This window comes from Eumetopias jubatus, unplaced genomic scaffold (assembly GCF_037043125.1).
Source record: "Eumetopias jubatus isolate StellerSeaLion01/CBP00866 unplaced genomic scaffold, mEumJub1_p1.0 scaffold_4, whole genome shotgun sequence".
NCBI classification, from domain to species: Eukaryota; Metazoa; Chordata; class Mammalia; order Carnivora; family Otariidae; genus Eumetopias; species Eumetopias jubatus.
In genome coordinates, this window is record NW_028274810.1 from 101,557,321 (window position 1) to 101,579,293 (window position 21,973).

The 21,973-nt window shown below is 43.9% G+C and overlaps 1 long non-coding RNA gene across 1 annotated transcript; it reads left to right on the forward strand.

Moving 5' to 3' along the window:
* Positions 1-5,890: 5,890 nt before the first annotated feature.
* Positions 5,891-14,682, forward strand: LOC148164569 (uncharacterized). The gene is made up of 3 exons (XR_015768118.1): positions 5,891-5,980; positions 14,022-14,171; positions 14,430-14,682. It is a non-coding gene; the product is annotated as an uncharacterized LOC148164569 (long non-coding RNA).
* The last annotated feature ends 7,291 nt before the right edge of the window (positions 14,683-21,973 follow it).

Consider the following 21,973-nt stretch of genomic DNA (forward strand, 5'->3'; position numbering starts at 1 on the left):
GGCAGAAGGGGAGGAAGAGGAGAGAGAATCCTCAAGCAGGCTCTCTCCTGAGCACAGAGCCCGCTCATCCCATGACCTTGAGATCATGACCTGAGCTGAAATCAAGAGTCAGAGGCTTAACCTACTGTGCCACCCAGGCGCCCCATTTTCCACTCATTTTTAAAAACTTGGTTGTTTTTTTCTTATTGGTTCATAGTTCTTCATATATTCTAGATAATAATCTTTGGTCACTTGTATATGTTATAAATATCTGCTTTGTTTGTAATCTTTTTCTCTTTTACATTGTGGCTTTTTCAGTCTTTCCAGTAATAAGCAAAAAATTTCTTACCTTAATTTGGCTAAATGTACAGCTCATTTCTTATATAGTTAACACTTTTTTTCTTTCCTGATTAAAGAAGCCCCTCCCTGCCCCAGTATCATAAAGATACTTTCTCACCTTTTATTCTGAAAGTTTTAAGTGTCTATTTAAGTCTAAACTATCAAGAACTGGCTATTGCATGTGTTGTGAGGTCGTGGTCCAACTGTGAGCTCTGTGTGCAGGTATAACCACTAGACCCAGTGCCATTTATCCCATGGTCCTTTTCCCTGCGGATCTACACCACCACCTCTGTCCTTCACTGAGTTTCCACATGTCCTTGCATCCATTCCTAGGCTCTCTGTTCTGTTCCATTGGTCAAGGAGTCTGTGCCCATGCAAATACCACACTGTCTTTGTTACAGCAGCTTTATAAAAGCTCTTGATACCTGGTAGGACAAATATTTAATTTAATGTCCCACAAAATTTTATAGTTTCTCCAGAAGTTTGCGCATCATTTATTAGATTTATTTCTAGGTACCTTGCTTTGTGTTTGCTTCTTATTTTATAATTTTTATTTATTATTTATTTTTTAAAAGTGGACCCCATGCCCAACGTGGGGCTTGAACTCACAATCCTGAGATCAAGAGTTGCACGCTCTACTGACTGAGCCAACCAGGCACCCCATGTTTGCTTTTTAGGTGGTTTTGTTTGTTGTCAGAGTATAAAGATGTAGTTGATTTGCTTATATTAGTTTATAGCCAGTCTCCTTGTTAAACTTTTTTATTATTTCTGATAGAATGTATGTAGATTCTTTTGGGTTTTCTGTTCAATCATGTTATTTGTTATAAGAATCGTTTCTTCCTTTTCTAATCCTTTGTTTTTTATGTCTTTTCTGCTTGACTTAGTGCTGGGTCTTGCAGGGCAATGTACTAGTCTTTTCCATCTTATTTATAGGGGATATTTTCAGGAAATTTTTTTTAAAATATACTTCATCAGGTTAAGTTCCCTTCTGCTCCTGGCTTGTGAAGAGGGTTAGTTTTTATTTTTAAATTATGAATGCGTATTGAATTTTACCAAATGATTTTTCTGGGGGAGAAAAGAATAATTTGCTGATGAGTCAGTCAGTGGTTCTATCATCTTTGACTTGGATCTGAACTTCAGCCACAGTCCAAGAAAATTACTGCCTGAAAGAAATATAATGTAATAATAGGTATTTCTGTTTTTCTCCCTTCTTTAAAGGATGCATTTTTTTAAGCCTTTGGTGTATGATTTAATTATATGTGCTCAGAAAAAATTTGTTGTTTTAATTTAAATAGATCAAGTATCTTCATTTTTCTTTGAATCTTGTGGATTGCCAGTGCCACTTCAAGATCAAGGCTGGGGTATAAATTCTAATGTGGCTTTCCCTCTCAGCTTTGGGCACCTGGTGTGTAATTCTCTGTGGTCCATTACCCACATACACAAAAGGATTGGTCATGCTCTACCATCTTGGGTCACCCTCGCTAACTCAACTAAACTCATCTGTCCCAGATTAGAAACACAGGAAGTCCAGTTTATTCTGTGTTTATTACTCAGACTGTATGATACTTTTATCATGGTATATTTTGTTATAACGTATAAAACTTATAAATGAAAAACAAAGGAATTTGGGGTAGGAGTCATTTTCCCCCTAAATGACAGTTAACAAAGAAAGAAAACCAAGACAGACTAATATGATCCCCCTTGGGGATTAATTTAGGAATCTGATAGTTAAGTTTGATAGAAATGAGTGTGCATTTTTACAAAAATAAATGAGCATATTTAGGGATGTACACATTGGAAACAGTTTTCTAAATGCTTAAAAGCAAGCTTAGGTTACTTCTGAAACAAATTTTTCTTTTCTTTTCTGGAGGAAGGCATCATTCTGATGGAAACTTTTGATATGAGGGGCATATGGCTGCTAAAGTGGGTGTCTTACTTCTGTGCAGAGCAGACCTTTCCATTTGTGGGTGAGAAGTACCCATGGACCTCAGTTTGGGTGCGTTATATGTGGTCTGTGTGTGATGGGGTGGGGAGACTGGTCATTACCAATGTTTTTTAAAAAAGGGCTCTATAATAAAAACACAAAGCTATCATTTTCACAGAAAAAAGAATATCTAAGAAAAGAGTTTTTTTTTTTTTTTAAACCCTTCATATTACTATGGTAGCATCAAATCGTAAATGCTAATCATGAAATACCATGCCATTCTTTGTAAACCATGGAAGCAGACTTTAGTGCCAGGGTATGTGAAAGATTTAGAGTTTGGGATTTCTTGCTCCCAACATTTTAGTTACATAAAAATGAACGTTACTTTTTTTTTTATCAATATAGATTCTGATAGCTGTATCTCAAATTAATTGTCATTGAAACCTTTCAAATATGTCTCTTACAAATTCATTGAAGAGGCTGATGCTGACTCTGAAATACAGATCACCCCTCCACTGAACTAGCATCCCTCCAGTGCTCTGCACCAGGCACCATGTGAGGGCACAGAGATTAAGGACCCACTGCCCACCTGAGGGCTTTGAGTCCAGGAGACTGACCGGTACAACCTGAGAAGAGACATAGTGTCACCAAGACTTACTGTGTGCCAGGAATACCATTGTGAAAGTAGTTGGAAGGGGTCTCCCAGCCTGGTAGGGAGACAGTTGTTGGGGTGGGGTGGAGGTGGGGCTCTGTGTGGTGGGAGGCCAGCTCAAGAAGGCGTGGAGGGAGGAGGGAAGGCTTTGGGGGGGGTGAGGAGGAGTTATCTACTCCCAGTGTGTGTTTCCCAGAAGGAGCAAAGGGCCCAGGCAAAGGGGAGGGAAGGTGGGGGCTGGGGACTGAGAGCAGATGAAGGAAGCTGCAGGGCCAGCAGGGAACACATACCCAGATTTTATAGGCTATGTTGGGAAGCTTGGATTTTAAACTGTGGACACTGACTTCGGAACCAGGGAAGGGATTTGATTAGATTTGTACTTGGGAAAGAGCTCCCTGATTATAGTCAGGAAAATGGATTAATGAGAGGCAAGACTGGACTCCAAGCCAGATGAAGGGGTTCCTGCAGGAGTCAGGGTGAGCCTTTTGGGGTGCAGCTCCTGGTTTCTGACCTGGGCAGCTGGGGGGAATGGTGTGTAGGCAGAGCCAAGGCCCTGCAGGAGATGCTGGGGCAGGAAGGAGCTGGTTCAGTGTCAGCATGGACCCTAGGGGTGCCCGGCATAGGGCCAAGTTGGTGGTGGGAGAGAGGAACAGGGAAAGTAGTCTTGCAGAGGCTGGGGTAGGGTCTCCAGAATCCAGTAGGTGAAAGAAGAGTCAGGATGGCCAAGGTCAACAAGAGGCCAGGAAGTGACAATAAAACATACTTTAGGTTTAGCAACAAGACAGTCACCTTACTGGAAGGCCTTGCGAGGGAGTGTTAACTGTGAAAGCCAAGCCCTGGGATGGAGAAAGTCATGGAGAGTGACAGCAAATGCACTCACACTTTTCAAGATTCAGACGAAAGAAAGGAGATGGTGTGAGACCTAGGGGCTGCCCGTGATCTTGGGTAGAGAATCACATAAAACAGGGGATGCCCAGTGAAATCCAATCTTCAGAGAAACAATAATTTCTCAGTATAAATATGCCCCAGGCAGCATTTGGAACATGCTTTTACTAAAAATTATCTGTTGTTTATCTGAAATTCAAATTTACCTGGGAGTTCTGTATATTTATTTGCTGAATTTGGCAAACCTAGTGATGGGGGAGTACAGTTGATTCTTGAAAAATACAGGAGTTTAGGGGCACCCAACCCTCTGTGCCCCCAGTTAAAAGCCTGCCTATAATTTTGGACTCCCCCAAAACTTAACTACTAACAATCTACTATTGTCCAGAAGCCTTAAGGATAACAACATAGTCAATTAACACATATAGTAAATGTTATATGTATTATATGCTGCATTCCTACAATAAAGTAAGTCAGAGAAAATAAAAAGTCAAGAAAATTACAAGGAACAGAAAATACATTTATAGTACTGTATGGGAAAAAAAATCCGTATATAAGTGGACCCACACAGTTCTAACCGGTGTTCTCTTTATCACTATATGTTGCCAGCTTACTTACAATATGTCTTGGTGCCAGTCTGCTTCTGTTGATTTTGATGGGCCTTCTCTGTGCCTCCTGGATCTGGATGTCTGTTTCTTTTCCCCAATTAGGGAAGTTTTCATCTATAATTCCTTCAAATAAGTTCTCTGCCCCCTTTTCCTCTTTTCTTCTTCTGGGACTCCTATGACATGAATGTTATTACATTTGATGGAGTCACTGAGTTCCCTAAGTCTATTCTCATGATCCATAATTCTTCTCTCTCTGTTGTTGAACTTCATTATTTTCCATTACTTTATCTTCTGTGTCACAAATTCACTCCTCTCCTTCTTCCAGCCTGCTGTTCATTACATCAAGCCTGTTTCCAATCTTGTTTATTGGGCTCTTCATCTCTGATTCTTTTTTTTTTTAACTCTTTTATCTGTGCAGAAGGGTCTCCCTGATGTCTTCTTTTCTTTTCTTAAGCCCAGAGAGCATCCTTATGATTGTTGCTTTAAATTCTCCATCAGGTATGTTACTTATATCTGTTTCACTCAGATCTCTGGCGGTGGTCTTATCTTGCTCTTTCATCTGGGATGAATTCCTCCATCTTGGCATTTTGTCCAAGTCTCTGCCTTCTTCCCTATGTTAGAAAAGCCATTTATGTGTCCTGCTTCTGAGACTAATGGTTTTTTGAAGAAGAGGTCATGTACTGTCCAGGGAGTGTCTCTGGTGGGTGCTGCGTGTGCTCTGCTGTTGTGTTCTGACTGCTCTATCCTTCAAGCGAGTCATCTGCAGAGGCTCTGAGCCCTTGCCTGCTGTGGGCAGTATTTGGTCCCTGGCCTGAGTGTGGTGAGTTTTAACTAGGTGTGCTCTGGTCTCCTTGTGAAGTGACACCTGACACCACCTCCACCAGAACTGAGGCCCTGTAGAACTCTCTGGTCAGGAGATGTGGTGCGGGCAGGAGTTTGTGCTGGTCTTTTGAAGAAGGGGCCTTCCTTGCTAGGACTGAGGCAAGTGTGACTGAAAAGCACAATCCCACCAGAGTGGGGATGGGGTGGCACCTGGTGTAAGCAAGTTAGGCAGCCTGGGTCCATGCTGCCTGCTTCCTGAAGGTGACTTTGTGTTTAAGCTGAGGGGTGGGGGGAAGGAAATGGTACCTTGTGCATTCCCCTGTGTGTTACTTTCTCACACCCTTTTCCATGACAAGGGCTCTGTCTTCTTCACAGCAGCCACGATCTGTTTCGCCCCCAGACCACATCTCTGCACTTCCTGCCTTCTGCGATGTGGCCTCTTCTCTTCCTTTAGTTGTGGAGTTCATTCTGCTAGTCTTCAGGCTGATTTCTGGGGTACTTAGGAAGATTTGATAGTTATCTAGTTGTGTCTGTGGGATGAGACAAGCTTAGGGTCTTCCTACTCTGCTGACATCTTCCCCCTTCCTTCTAATTTGTATTCTCTTTCTCTCTCTCTCTAAGTAGGCTCCACGCCCAGCATGGAATCCAATGCAGGGCTTGAACTCACAACCCTAAAATCAAGACCTGACCTCCGATCAAGAGTCTGATGCTTAACCGACTGAGCCACCCAGGCGCCCTCTTGTGTTCTCTTTTAATTGGAGAGACTCAAACAAGGTGAGATGCAGATGTTTGAGAGAGTCTATAATGGGGGTCCCAGAAGCTGGTGTCTGGTGACCCAGAGGACGGGCCAGAGCATAGGGAACAGGGAGGATGGAAGATACCGGTTTCATAGGAGGATGGGGCCAGATGAATGCAAAGGCTTGTAGTCTCCTGATCTTGATGGAGGAGAACAGAAGGGGTACTTGCCAGAAGGTTCTCTGGGATCTTCTGCAGGTATGGGGGGGCGCAGGGGAGGCTGGAGGGTGGGAGAGTGGGACCTGTTTTATTGGAGGCTTGGATTGCCTCCAAGACCCAGGAGAACCCTCTCCCTGCAGGGTTGTGGGCAGATACAGTACAGGCAGATGGAGGTTCCTGCCATGGCTCAGGAGAGGTGGGGCAAACTGCTCCTGGGCTGAGGTTTTCCAGGAGGGAGCCACAAAAAGTCAGAGGGACAAGGAGGTTGAAGATACTGGCCGAGTAGCAAAAGGACTCCACATTCAGATTTTACACAGTAATTGTGTACTTGTTATAAGGGCCATTTTAATCCCGTATTCAATCTTTCTTTTTTTTTTTTAAAGATTTTTATTTATTTATTTGAGAGAGAGAATGAGATAGAGAGAGAGCATGAGAGGGGGGAGGGTCAGAGGGAGAAGCAGACTCTCCTCCGAGCAGGGAGCCCGATGCAGGACTCGATCCCGGGACTCCAGGATTATGACCTGAGCCAAAGGCAGTCGCTTAACCAACTGAGCCACCCAGGCGCCCTTATTCAATCTTTCTGAAGACAGGTTAATGAATATGCTTAAACCCACAGGGTGATGGTAGAAGCAGTGCCTTACACAGCAGCCTCCTCCGGGAAAGGGGGTCTTAGTGTTTCACGGGGACCCAGTTTCAGTTTTATTTTGTTTCATTTTTAAGATTTTATTTATTTATTTGACAGAGAGAGACACAGCGAGAGAGGGAACACAAGCAGGAGGAGTGGCAGAGGGAGAAGCAGGCTTCCGGTGGAGCAGGGAGCCCGATGCGGGGCTCGATCCCAGGACCCTGGGATCATGACCCAAGCCGAAGGCAGTAGCTTAACCAACTGAGCCACCCAGGCGCCCCCAGAGTTTCAGTTTTGCTAGATGAGAAAACTGACGGGGGCTGATGGTGGTGGGGGCTGCACAGGGTGAATGTGCTTCGTGCCTATAACCTGTGCACTTAAAAATGGCTACAATGGGGCACCTGGGTGGCTCAGGTCATGATCCCAGGGTCCTCGTATCGAGCCTTGCATTGTGCTCCCTGCTCAGTGGGGAGACTGCTTCTCCCTCTCCCTCTGCCTGCCATTCCCCCTGCTTGTGCTCTCCCTCTCTCTGTCAAATAAATAAATAAAAGCTTTAAAAAAATGGTTACAATGGTAAATTTTATGTTATGTATATTTTACCTCAATTTGAAAAAAATAGATAATTCTTTAAAAACCACGATGAGGGCAGAGACAGGCTGTTCTGTCGACTACTGTGTCCCCCGCATCCCGCCCAGTGCCCGGCATGTAGTAGGCCATCAGTAAAAGTACAGTGAACGCGTGAATGAGCAAATGACTGCATTGAGACGAGAGTCAGAGATGGCCAGAGGGTAAAGCAAGTGAACTGGCCACATAAGCACTCATACTCTTGTGTTCTTAGGTTTCTTTCTCTCCTCCTTATGTGCTCAGGAGAGGTTTCTAAAAATTATCCAGCTTGGCAGAATACACCTTTTTTTCGTGACATATTGCATAGAATAGAAACTCAAGAAAAACACATGCCAGCTAAGAGTTTGTCTGCTCTCACTTCCGGGGCCTCCTTCTCTCGCTGACCTCCCTCCCCACCAGACATTTCCCTTTCTTTCTGCACCTGCTTCCTTGGAAGTTCCAGCTCAGCCCTCTGCCCATCCAGGCCTTGGGACCACATTTCTAGGGATTGGCATCCAAACAAATCCCCAGGATCATAAGTGGCGTGTAATTGTGCTTAGATATGCCACATCTTAAGGCCATAGCTTTATTTTTATAACTTTTTTTATTAGACAAATAACTTTTGTTGACAATTAGGAAATCCTTATACATTTAAAAAATAATAAAGCCACCATCTGCTCACTTGGCTTTTGTAATAGAGGAAGCGTCTATTGAAGATGATCCATATATTTCACTGGGATGTGGATCAGGGCATCTTCCCGTCAGTGTTAATGGGAGAAGAAAAAATACCTTTTCATCTTTTCTAAGTTTTTTCTAGGATAATCTAAGTGTTGAATTAAAATTTTCTGGTCCCAATCAAAGGAAGGGAATCAAACACTTACCAGGCCTGTCCCATATATATCATATTTCAGAGCAACCAAATACCAGGAGGGAGGGAAATTGTGATATCAGAAAACAACAGCAACACCATCATTTTACAGCCCATAATGAAATAATTAATTCAGACAAAGATCATCAAAACCATCAGATAAAACTGGAGACTGAAAACTAGACAGACAGACAGATGGAAACATATGTACGTATGTAGATACAAATGGACACACAGAAGAGGGCTGGCTGGACTAACGGAGTAGATGAAACCTCTAATCCACACGAAAGCTAGATTTCAAAGCTGAATTCACTATGTAATCCCCTCGAAACTGCCCCTCTCCAGCATTCTCTCTCTCTTGTTCCAGGAGTCCTGCCACCAAACACTCCCAGGCAAGGAACCTGGGGGTCGCCAGGGCCCTGTCCCTCACCCTCACCCTCACCATCAAGCCAGTTTACACCCTCAGGCATGTCTCCAACTGCACAGATGTGACCCATCACTGTACTGCCTACCCTTGATCAAGGGCTTCCCAGCATCCCCAGGGTGAAGTTCAAAATCCCAGGTCACCATCCCAGCCAGCACCAGGCCAGTCTTCCATCGAATCGCCAGTTCTCTGCGCATACCATGCTGTTCTATGACTGGGTTTGACCACAGGCTTTTCCCTCTGCATGAAATGCTCTTATCTGCCTGACAAAATCCTGCAATTCCTTCAACATCCGCCAAAGCAGCCTCCTTCTGTGAGTCTGACCTCCCTCCACACAGCCCTCTCTCCCTCCAGAGGGTTCGTTCCTGGACCTCCTATGTCACCTCATCCCTGTGCCTCCCACGGTCTGCATACCGCCCTGCGTCCGTCCATCCATCTTCCTCTTACCTGGCTGTAAACCTCCTGAGGGCAGGAACTGTGGCTTACTCATCTCTGAATCCTCAATTCCTATGTGGTATACAGTATGTGCTTAATAAGTGCTTCCTAAATATATTGAACAGCTCCTTTAAAACTGTGGGGGAGGGGCACCTGGGGGGGCTCAGCCAGTTAAGCATCTCGGACTCTTGATTTCGGCTCAGGTCACGATTTCAGGGTCATGGGATCAAGCCCTGCATAGGGTTCTTCGAGCTTAGCGTGGAGTCTGCTTGAGATTCTCACTCTCCCTCCGCCCCTCCCCTGCTCATTCTTTTTCTCTAAGTAAATAAATAAAATCTTAAAAAAATAAAATAAAACAGAAGTGGGGGGGAACCTTACATTTCACCTTAAGGAACACTACAAGGAAAAAAGAGGTTTATCTGTCTGATTAAACTTTTGGTGATTCTAGACAATACCGGCAGTTTTTGCCTATGGAGTTAGTAAATTCTTGACTACCTGCACTGAAGAAAGAAGCAGTGGTATGAGAATCAAGTAATTTATATTTGAACTGGAACTGACCTAGGAAGGTGTTTTAAACAGATTTACTTTTGCATTTATACTCTTTTATCATATTACATTCTCCATGGATATCCTCATGGAGGAAAGGGAGGAAGGAGCAAGGCTCATCGACCTGGGTTTTTCAATTTGTGCCATATAATCCATGTATGGATTAGTTAGAGTTGGTACACAGTTAGGAAGTTTAAAAACCTTCCAGATTTAAACAGTATGGAGGTTCCTCAAAAAGTTAAAAATAGAACTACCCTACAGTTGAGTAATTGTGCTACGGGGTATTCAGCTAAAGAATACAAAAAACACTCATTCAAAGGGATACAGGCAGCCCTATGTTTATAGCAGCTTTATTTACAATAGCCAGACTATGGAAGCAGCCCAAGTGTCCATCTACATGAATGAATAAAGAAGATGTGATACACACACACACACACACACACACACACACACACACACACACACACACAATGGAATATTACTCAGGCATAAAAAAGAATGAAATCTTGCCATTTGCTGCAACATGGATGGAGCTAGAGAGTATGATGTTAAGTGAAATAAATCAGTCAGAGAAAGACAAATGCCATATGATCTCACTGTATGTGGGATTTAAGAAACCAAACAAATGAGCAAAGGGAAAAAGAGAGAGAGAGACAAACCAAGAAAACAGACTCAACTATAGAGAACACACTGATGGTCACCAGAGGGGAGGAGGGGGGGGGGGGTGAGATAGGGGATGGGGATTAAAGAGTGCACTTGTCGTGATGAGCACTAAGGTATAGACTTGTTGACTCACAATGTGGTACACTTGAACCTAATATAATGCTGGAATACATAACTATAACTAACATAACTATACTGAAATTAAAATGAACACTTAATAAAAAATTAAAATAGAAAAACCCTTCCAGATTTTACAAATATCTCAATCGCAACATTTCCAGCATAATTTGTAGAAGCTGATTTCAGAGGATTGCTTCCCTGCCCAAGGTCTGACTTGAATGAGGCCGCCATGTAGACAGGGCCGAACTGGCTCCAGATTCCGCCTGGGATGCTGTTCCGGGCTGACCTCAGGCTCGGTCTTCTTTGCTGAGTCCTACACGAACTTTTCTTCCGGGCAACCTGCTTTCTCGACAACCCAGAACAGTCAGGGCTTTGCTTGATTTCACGGACTTTCATTCATTGTTTCCGCTTCATCCAAAAAAGCTAACACTGGCTAACATATATATTTACTTGACATATTCCTTAAAAACTCACTGTAAAAAACAAATTTCTATTAGAACCATAAAAATTAAAATATACTGAAATGGATAATAAATAGATTCTAATAGAATTTAGGGAAAAAATTACCCTAAGTTCTCAATTTTAAGAACTCCTTAAAATTCTAACTTCGGCAGTTGTGGGCCAAAAAATTCTTTCACCTAATCTTTGTTGTGAAAGGTACACATGGGTAACGAAACACATGAAGTCCATTTTCCAAATGCAAATTCAGAGAGTACTAGTCAAGGAGAAAAAAGGTAACCATTTGTTTGGAGCCCCTTTGGTTCTTGCTCGGAATCTAAAAGGTGGTGGCTTCTTAATTTTCTTTGCTTTTCTCTCCCTCCCTCCCTCACTTCCTCTTTCCTTCCTTTCCTTCCTCCCCCTCCTTTCTCTTGCTATCAGCAAGCATGACACTCAAATATAAACGTAGTAACACATGTCTGCAGACCTTTACTCTTGCAACATTTGATTCTTTTAGATTCCAGTAGAAGCTTTTAAGTCAATCAACTGGAAAGAACAAGAGCCCTCTGCCACAAGGGGGCAGTAAACACCACCCTGCAGAGGGTTGGCCCGGGATCAAAGGGAGAAAGGGGCCTCTTCTATGGATGGGAAGACGGAGGACTGAAGTTCCGGACCTGTCTGAGATGGTGGAGCTAGTCGCCAGAGTCTGTTATCCTCAAATATTAACATGCCCCCAAGTGCCAGAGAATGAAACAGGAGGTGCCTAGTTAGGGATGTTGTTCCCCAATAACTCAGCTGTCTGACGGTTATGTACAACTCACCAGAAGAAAAAAAGTAGATGCTCATGGACAGGAAATGAGAAACTCTTTCCTGCCTTAGGCGTTTCAACTTGCTCTTCCTTCTGCCTGGAATGCTTTCCCTCGACCTAAACCCCGGGGCTCAGACTCATGCACTGAATTATTTGCTGGGCAAGTCTGCATGGATTCCCACAGATATCTCAAACTTGAGATATTCCAAAATGGTTTAGGGTACTTGCTTGGGGTTCCACGGCACTGGACTGACCCTCCTCACTGTGATGGTGAATAGTTACTTAGCCTCTCGCTAGGTTCGTTTCCTCGTTTAAAAAATTAAGATAAGAACATCTGCATTACAAATTTTTCCCGAGGTTTCAGTGACATTACACATTCAATTAGATTGTGTATATCGTGTGGCACGGTACCTGATCACCTCAAAGCATGGCAGCTTCTTCAGTAAAAGGTATCGTTTTCCTCCATAAACCAGCCCTTCTCACTTCCTCTCCCAAGGCCAAGAAGAGATTAGCATCCCTCCACTGTCTCTTTCACCATCTGCATTTAACTAATCAACAAATCTCAGTGTACGTTTCCAGAATCCAGTCCTACCTTTCGATCCCAACTGCCACTATCCTAATTCCTGCCTTCAGTACTTTTTGCCTGGACCACTGCTGCTGACTCCCAGCAGCCTGCCTCTCACCCAGGTTCCACACGGCAGGTAAAGTAATCTAAGTAGGATGGAGCTCAGCCATGTAATAAGAGACTACTGTGAACAGTGAAGTCATCTGGGTTTAGGGCTTAATTTGATGACATTTTTACCTCAGTTTTAATTGATCCCATCTAGAACTGATGTTTATGTTTGGTGTGAGGTAGGGATTCCATTCCATTTCTTCTACTTGTATAACCAACCTGTCCCCCCTTAATCTGCAATGTCACTCTCGAAAACTCGAGTATCCAATTACAGATGAAGTGAAATCACAGTTTTGGGGCTTCATTCACATACTAAGGTTCAAGTAAAGCCTAGGAAAAAATTTAACTCTGCACTTGAGACCTTTCCCTCGGAAAATGTTTTCAGAATGAGCTAAAATGGGGAAAAAGCAGCCACTCCCCCACACCCATTAGCTTGTCTGGATGACAGAAACAGATAGTTATTTATCTTAAGCTCTGCTTTAAACAAACAGACAGACAAGGTTGCTTCTGAATTTTAGCATTTAACTGAAAAATGGAGAGAGCATCCCATGATGTACATTCAAATCTTTCATCCCAGTTAGAGTATGAAATTCTTTAACAAACTTTAACAATTCTTGATTAAGAAATGAGCACTGAGCAATTTGACCTTTGTTTGGCTCTGAGTATGAAAGACTGTTTTTCAAATGTTAGTTATCTTTAAATGAATAACTGACAAATTACTGATTCTAAAACAGCTCTGTGTTGTTCCTCACCTCCCCTTTGCCACGAGCATCTATGCTGTGAATTTCTTGTGCTGATCACCCAACTTGTAGCCACTGTCTTCCCTAAGAGCAAAGGGGATGGCAATAAGAGGACCATAGTCCGGTCAGACCTTCTAGGTAGGGCCAATTTGAACTGATGCACTGGATGGTGCATTTTCTTTCTTCACAAAGGTGATGAAGAGGACAGAAGTTACACATCTGGACATTTATATTGATATTTACAAACCCAGGAGGCCAAAAAAGTCAGTAAAAGATTTAAAACAATTTCCTCGTCTGAAGGTGGCATATTTTCTTTCCCTCTATTTCTCAGTGATCTGAAAACCCCCTTCTTCCTGTAACCTTCCCACATATTCTGTTGACTTTGTTTCTGCTTTTTGTGATTGTTTTCCCCCAGTGAATGTGGCACAGACCCCATAGAAGCATCTGGATCCATTAACGGTAAATTTCACCACCGGATCGCAACCTGCATGTGGCATGGATTCGAGGGCCATGAGGTCATTGCCTCAGACAACTTCCTGGGGCTGAGAGGCACAGGGCGAGGAGCAAATCATGATAGGGAAGCCGAGGGGAGGGTCCTCTTTCCTGCCCCGTGCTGCCAGTGCTGCCGAGCACAGAAGGTTGGCCTGGGAGGTCTGACCACTGAGACTCCAGGAGCAGGTGCGGGAGCACTGTCTGCGCTCTCCCAGGTGTGTCTGAGGACCAGGAAGGGAGGCTGCCCCTCACAGGGTGGCCTCCAGCTACGATGCACACCACCAGCTTAGCTCTTTGGAGCATTGGGCTGCGTGATTCATTTTAAAGAGAATGTTTTTCTTTCATTTCATCCTTACCTGTGTCAGTTATTGATCAAACACACATAATCCATGCCTTCCTTCCCTTCTCTTGCTTTTATTTTCACAGAAGGATCCAGACTGGCTGGATTCCATCTGCACCTTTGAGCCCTCTGTGCAGCTCATGGTGGAGGGAGCCCGTCGCCCAAGCAGCACCTGGCACAGAGCAGGTGCCCCGCGTACAAGTCGCCTATAGAGAAGGAGAGGATGTTCCAGCAAGGTACACCTATAGAAGGGCCAGGGAGTTTCATTACTCACCTTATCCTAAGGAAGGCAGCAGAGTGGGATATCACTTACTGAAAGAAGATTTGCATCCAAACATACACCTCCTTTTTTGGAATGAGGAAGAAATAAAAGTTAGGATATACTTTTATAGATGTGACGAAGGTTTGGAGAGAGCAATTAAGGTTTTTTCATACATTGGTTGTTGAAGGTGGAACTTGGAAACATTACTTTCCTGCATTTTTGTGTCTTTCAGCTTTCTGGCTATTTGAACATCTTCCTAAACGAATTTCAGAATTATTGAAAGGTTTTAGAGAACTGGTTTTGGAAAGGTTGTCAGAACAAAGATAATTGTTGAAGTAAGGAGGGAGAGGGAGAAAAAAAGAACAAAGGTAATTGTTAATCTGTAAGCCACATCTTCGCTTCTTGCTTGCAGACCTATTTGCTCTGCAATGCTCACAGAATTTTTTAAAAATGCAAATGTTAGCTAAGTATTCTTTTATTAATTTGCTGCAGGTCAAATCTTGTTGTAACACATTATCATGAAGGAGTTTAAATAGAAAGTCAAGATTCATAAATCTCAACCATAGCCCCACTTTCTGATAAAATCAATAGTTTTTTAAATATTTCACTTATTTATTTGACAGAGAGGGCAGGGGAGAGAGCACAAGCAGAGGGAGTGGCAGAGGGAGAGAGAGAAGCAGACTCCCCGCTGAACAGGGAGCCCGATGCGGGGTTCAATCCCAGGACCCTGAGATCATGACCTGAGCTGAAGGCAGACGCTTCACCAACTGAGCCACCCAGGCACCCCAAAATCAATAGTTTTTAAGAACAGAAGACCTTAGGCAAGCTGCTGGTGTCCACTGAAATAGGATCTCACCTGTATCATAGCTGATTCTACTCTTAAATGGCCACTTCTCCCGTGGGGTCAGCTTCCTGCTCCTGAGACCAGTTCCCAGACGTGAGGTTCTCCATGTGCTTTCTTGCCTCACAGGTAAGTAGGGCTTTGCCAGTACCATGGGTCGCCCAGAAGGAAAAATTGGAGGCACTGGCCACTGGACATCTCACGGGAGCAAAATCAGACACATGGTCCCTAGACACCCATTTCTGGACTCACACAGAAGATTCAGCAAAATGGCACCAAACATCCAATTTCCCACATTCTCTGTGTTGTTCTCTAAATGAGCTGTTTCCCATCAGCCTGGCCGTCATCATTCCTAGACCTGGCGTTTCAGGGGCCAGCAGAGCGGCGGGCGGGTCAAGAAAAAGTTTCTGAGGCCCAACTGTGCTCCATCCTTGCTGGGAGAATGAGCCCCGTCCTTCACCTCGCTCTGGCTGTGACCTCATCCTGGAGGGCTCGGGGGCTGTCAGGAGGATGAATGAGTTCATGTTTGTACGGGGTTCAGGGCACTGTGAGAGCTAGGTTCAATGTTCATTCACCAAACACATAATTTTAACATTCTCAAAGGGTAAGACTAAAGGGACGTGAACTCTACAATTCAAATCCATTCTCGGGGAGTGTTCCTATGGTCCTGAGGAGTCCCTGCACGCTCCGGTCTTTCCTTTGTTAATAGTTTCAGATCAACGTGTGCCTCCCAACTGCATGCTGCTCATCCTTTGGCACCTGGCAGGAAGGCCAGCAGGCTAATTCCACAGGCTTTGCACTGAGGTAGGTATATGTGTAATTTTTCTAAAAAGATTTTATTTATTTATTTGAGAGAGAGCAGAGAAAGAAAGAGAGCACGAGCAGTGGGGAGGGGCAGAGGGAGAGGGAGAAGCAGGCTCCCCATTGTGCAGGGAGCCCAACATGGGGCTCGATCCCAGGACCCCGAGATTATGACCTGAGCTGAAGGCAGATGCTTAACCAACTAAGCCACCCAGGTGCCCCTATGTGTAACTTTTTAAGGTATACGTAATATGATTTAAAAAAAGATTTATTAATTTATTTCAGTGTGAGAGAGTGCAGGGGGAGGGGCAGGGGGAACGAGAGAGAGAGAGAGAGAGAGAGAGAGAGAGAGAGAATCTCAAGCAGACTCCCCACTGAGCACAAGCCTGACACCGGGCTCAATCTACAACTCTGAGATCATGACCTGAACCGAAACCAAGAATTGGATGCTTAACTGACTGAGCTATCTAGGTGCCCCCATAATGTGATTTTTTTTTTTTGACACTATGTTTTGAGCATCTTTCTAGGTCAATAGCCAATAGACCTCATCATTTGCATGCTGCTAGAAACATCTTGGCAAGTACATATTTGCAAATTTTCTGATAATCTCCTTGGGATGAATTCTTTGAAGTGGTATTACCACATCAAACAGGATCTACTTCTTAAAGATTTGTGAGCCATAGTCCCAAATTTGGTCTTGAGGACAGAAGAACCCTCTGCCTGCATGGCCGTTGGGAGGAGGGTGGACATTCAGATGTCTACTTGAAAAGGCTTTGAGAGAGAGGAAAACCTGATTCTAGTTGGCCAGAGTCAGTCAAGGCCAGAGAGTGAAAGGCGGTATGCAAAGAAGCTGAGATCAAAAAGGATGTGGGAGAGATTTTCAGAGAACTTTCTAAAAAAGATTGTCTTGCGGTTTGTTTTGTTGGCATTTTTCTTGCACTGTTAATCAAGTGCAGTGGTGGGGAAAGCCTGGGAGAGAGGCTCTATTTTTATTTTTTTTTTTAATTTTATTTTTAGGGGCTCCTGGGTGGCTCAGTCGTTAAGCGTCTGCCTTCGGCTCAGGTCATGGTCCTGGGGTCCTGGGGTCAAGCCCCACGTTGGGCTCCCTGCTCAGCGGGGAGTCTGCTTCTTCCTCTCCCTCTGCCCCTTCCCCTGCTCATGCTTTCTCTCTCTCAAATAAATGAATAAAAATGTTTAAGAAAAAACTAGTAACTTAAGGAAGGAAGGAAGGAAGGAAGAAAGGAAGGAAGGAAGGAAAGAAGGAAAGAAGGAAGGAAGGAATTAATTCATCCTTCTGCTTTCTTGATCTCTGCCTTTGCCTCCGGATCACACAAATGTGCCCGAGTCCACGGGTACCATAGGAGCTCCTCTGGATCCAGACACCCTGCGATGCAGGAGAGAGGCCCACTCAGGGGTGCAGTCTGCAGGGAGAGGCCCTAATGGAAAAGGCTAGTCCAGCCACTGCGTGCCATAATGGAACCTCTTAAGAACTGGGCAAAGATCTGATGATTTGTGTCACGCTGACAAAATCCTCCCACATGCTACTTGGCAGTAAAGGACCGGGACAACAGAGAGAGAAAGAAATACAGCCTGACAGCCACAAGAACGGTCAAATTTGAACTCATTTTTGCCATTTTTTCCCCCTGACAATTAAAAAAAAAGTCCTAGGAGAGTCCGTGTATAATGGTGCTGGCTACACAGGGCTTAAGGATGGAAGCTCAGGGAGAGCAGGGCTGGAGGGTGAGAGAAGTTCTGCTCTAGGGTTAATGCCAAGACCGCAGTGAGTTTCCCATCTGCTAATAGCTCCTTTGTGAGCTGTAGGTCTCTCTTCCCCCTGGTAGGACCTGCCCCCGCGCTCAGCTCATCCAGAAGCCCTGCCTTTCAATGAGACATTTAACTCTACAAGGACTATTGATTTCTCTGTATCTTTAGGAAAGCAGAGACTACTGCTTCTCTCTCTTGGAAGGTGAAACGTTCAACAACTGCTTTAGTGCTGTGTTCATGGTGGGACCAGCCCACTGGGGCTACAGACTGGTTTCCTTAAACCAACCGTTACATGTGGGCTGGGAGACTCCTGGAGATGGTGTGTGGGTTTGTTAATGGAAAGAAAGGAAAACTATTTTAAGTAGTTTTGTTTTTATTTATTTTATTTTATTTTAAATTCCGGTGTAGTTAACATACAGTGTTATATTAGCTTCAGGTATACAATGTAGTGATTCAGCACTTCCCTGCATTACTCAGTGCTCATCACGATAAGTGCCCTCCTTCATCCCCATCCTCTGTCTCACCACCACCCCCACCCACTTCCCCTCTGGTGATCATCAGTGTGTTCTCTATAGTTAAGAGTCTGTTTCTTTGTTTGTCTCTTTTTTTCTTCTTTGTTTTGTTTCCTAAATTCCACACGAGTGAAATCATATGGTATTTGTCTTTCTCTGACTGACTTATTTCACTTAGCATAATACTCTCTGGCTCCACCCATGTTGTTGCAAATGGCAAGACTTCATTCTTTTTATGGCTGAGTAGTATTCCATTGGTTAGATAGATAGATGACAGATAGATATCTTCTTTACCCATTCATCTATTGATGGACACTTAGATTACTTCCATAATTTGGTTATTATAAATAATGCTGCAGTAAACATAAGGGTGCATGTATCCTTTTGAATTAGTGTTCTCATACTCTTTGGGTGAATTATCCAGCAGTGCAATTACTGGATCGTATGGTAGTTCTTTTTTTAACCTTTCGAGGAACCTCCACACTGTTTTCCACAGTGGCTGCACCAGTTTGCATTCCCACCAACAGTTCATGAGGGTTCCCCTTTCTCCACATCCTCACCAACACCTGTTGTTTCTTGTGTTTTTGATTTCAGCCCTTCTGACAGGTGTGAGGTGATATCTCATTGTGGTTTTGATTTACAGTTCCCTGATGGTGAGTGTGCTTAAATAGTTTTTAACTACTTCCAAATCTAATAAAACTTGAGTCTGACAGCAATATTCATTCTGAGCCTGTGGAATATCAACTTAGGTTTTCTGAGATTCCCTTTATAGGGATTGTAGAAGTTATCACAGATAACTAGATATATCCAAAAGGACAAAGAAATTGTGCCAAAGGAGCAGATAAAGAGCTGGAGAGCATCTATAGGAAAAGGAACCCCTAGGCACTCATCAGAGGCTGAGCCTGTATGAACTGAAAATTCACCCATGTTCTAGTTCTAATGTTGTGTAACAAACAGCCCCAAAATACAATAGCATAAGACAGTCATTTTAATATGATCATGGATTGTGTGGGTCAGAAATTCAGACTGGGAAGATTTATCTCTGCTCCACCAAGCTTGGGCCTTTAGCTAGGAGATTCCACGGCTGGAAGTGACAGGTTATTTGGAAGCTGAGCTCATCCAGAGTCTTCTTCACTCACAGGTCCGGCAGTTGATGCTCGTTGTCAGTGGGAGCCCAGCTGGGCTCTCAGCCAGAACACCTACACATGGCCTCCCCTGTGCCCTGGGATTCCTCATAACACTGTGACTTCAGGGTGGTCAACTTCCTGCACAGTGACTCACAGCTCCAAAGGTGAGTGTCTCAGTGAACAGTGAACAGTGAAGAAGCTGCATCACCTTTTATGACCTAGCCTCAGAAATCACACAGTACCACTTCCCACACGGTGTGGGAGTTTTAAAAAATGTCCACAAATTCTTTGATTCTCCCTTTCAAGGGTGCACCTAATTCTCCTACTCTATACTTAGTGACTCATATATCATGAATACAATGTGGCAGTGATGGTATATGACCTCCAAGACTAGGTAATAAAAGGCACTGCAGCTCCTTCCTTCCACGCCCACCCCCACCCTGTTCTTGAAGCCAGCTGCCAAGTCATGACTGCCCTCAAACCACCCAAGGGGGAGGTCCTGCCAAGAGTCATGTGAGCTGGGTATCTTGGATGTGGATTGTCTTAGTTTGTTTGGGCTGCTATAACAAAAATACCATGCACTGGGGGGCTTAAACAACAAACACTGATTTCCCACAGTTCTGGAGGCTGGGAAGTCCAAGATCAAGGTGTTGACAGATATGGTGCCTGGTGAACATTAACTGGTTTCTTCATAGATGGCTGTCTTCTTGCTGTGTCCTCATCTGGCAGAAGGGTGAGAGAGGTCTCTGGGATCTCTTTTATAAAGGCACTAATCCCGTTCATAGGGGCTCTACCCTCACGACCTAATCACCTCCAGGTTGCACCTCCAAATACCATCACTTTGGAGATTAGCTTTCAACACGAGTTTTGGGGGAACATGGACATTTAGCCTGTAGCCCGGATCAAGCCTTCAGCTGATATCTCGACTGTAACCTGAGACCCTGAACCAGAACTACCCACTTAAGCCATTCCCAGATTTCTGTGCTCAGAGACTTAGATAATAAATATCTGCAGTGTTAAGCTGCTAAGCGTTAGGATAACTTGCTACTCTGCCATAGAAGATTAATATACAGGGCCAGGGCACATTCGAGGGAAGGTGACATACACTCCACTTATCAATGGGAAAAGTATAAAAGAATTTGTGGACATGTTTTAAAACTGTCCTAATTCACAAGGGAACAATAAAGAATTATTTTGGTCCCCACCCACCCACAAAAAAAATTTAAGGGTTCTGTGGAAGCTTCACCACAAAACCTGCTTTTGTTATTTGTTCTTCTTAATGTCAAAACAGTAACATGTGCTAGAAATCCTGGGTCCCTACTTGGTCAAAGAAAAGAGAGTTCTTGATGAAACTGGCCTTCCACCTTTGACTTCATTAAAAATATGAATTCCTTTTTCTGGAGTTTCTCTCAAGTAGCTTCTGTGAACATATTATGCTTGATCTCACCTTTAATCATGCTGCTCTCAGGCTGGTCCCTACTTTCCTCTTCAATTTCCCTTAGTAGGAAACTAACTCCTCTTCATCCTTTATATCCGAGGTCAGGAATCCACCATATCCAAAAATATACTCACCAAAAAAAAAAAAAAAAAAAAAGGCTCCCTAGGAGCCCACTGCTGCCCAGAACTCCCAGGTGTGCATCTCTCTTACTGTATTCACTACCCTGTATTATGAAGATCTGTTTGTGTGTCTGTCTTTCCCATCGGGATGTGCGGCAGGGACTGTGTCTTATTCCCCACATTAGTGCCAGCATCCAGCACACTGGGAGCACTGCCTGTCAGTAAACAGTGATGATGGTGTGATCGCCACACCTAGAGGACCAACAGCGAGAATTGACACCACCATACAACATGCTAAGCATGTTTTCACACCATCTCTTTTAATCCTCGAAATGAGAAGATCAACTGCAATTCCCCTTTGGCAAATGAGGAAACTGTTGCACAGAGAGATTGAGAAATTGTCTGGTACCCAGCTGGTGAGTGGGACCACCCACCCACTCATCCACAAGAGTCATCAGACCCCAGAGTCTGCCCTTCTGCCCCAATTCTATATTGAATTCTATATTCTCAATCCAAACAAAACCAGTTCCAACAGTTAGGATTCTTAGAAAGAAATAACATTTGAATAAGTAATGTCTCTTAGATTATATATAATTATATATAATGTGCCATACTATTAAGTGGTAAAAAAGAGGATGAAAGAGAGTAAAGCACAACCGAATCATTTTCATAAACAAATTTTGCACATCTTAAATAAAATGTTGTGCACAAAAATGCAGACATAGGTAAAGGGGAGGCATTCTTTGATTGAACTGTAAGACCTACTCACACTTAGAAATCTACAGGCTCAGGGGCGCCTGGGTAGCTCGGTCATTAAGCGTCTGCCTTCAGCTCAGGTCATGATCTCAGAGTCCTGGGGTGGAGTCCCGCATTTGGGCTCCCTGCTCAGCAGGAAGTCTGCTTCTCCCTCTCCCACTCCCCCTGCTGGTGTTCCTCTATGGCTGTCTCTCTCTCTGTCAAATAAATAAATAAAATCTTTAAAAAAATCTGTGCAGCTCTGGTTTTTGTTGTTGTTGTTTGTTTGTTTGTTTTTCCAGAGAATAAGGAAAAAGGACTGAGAGCAACCCCATTTCAGATCTACAAAGTAGCAGAGAGCATAGTGAAAACTCAAAGAGAAAGTCTGGATTTCTGGCCACAGGACTGAGAAAGGGGCCCCTGGGAGCCAAAGAGTCTT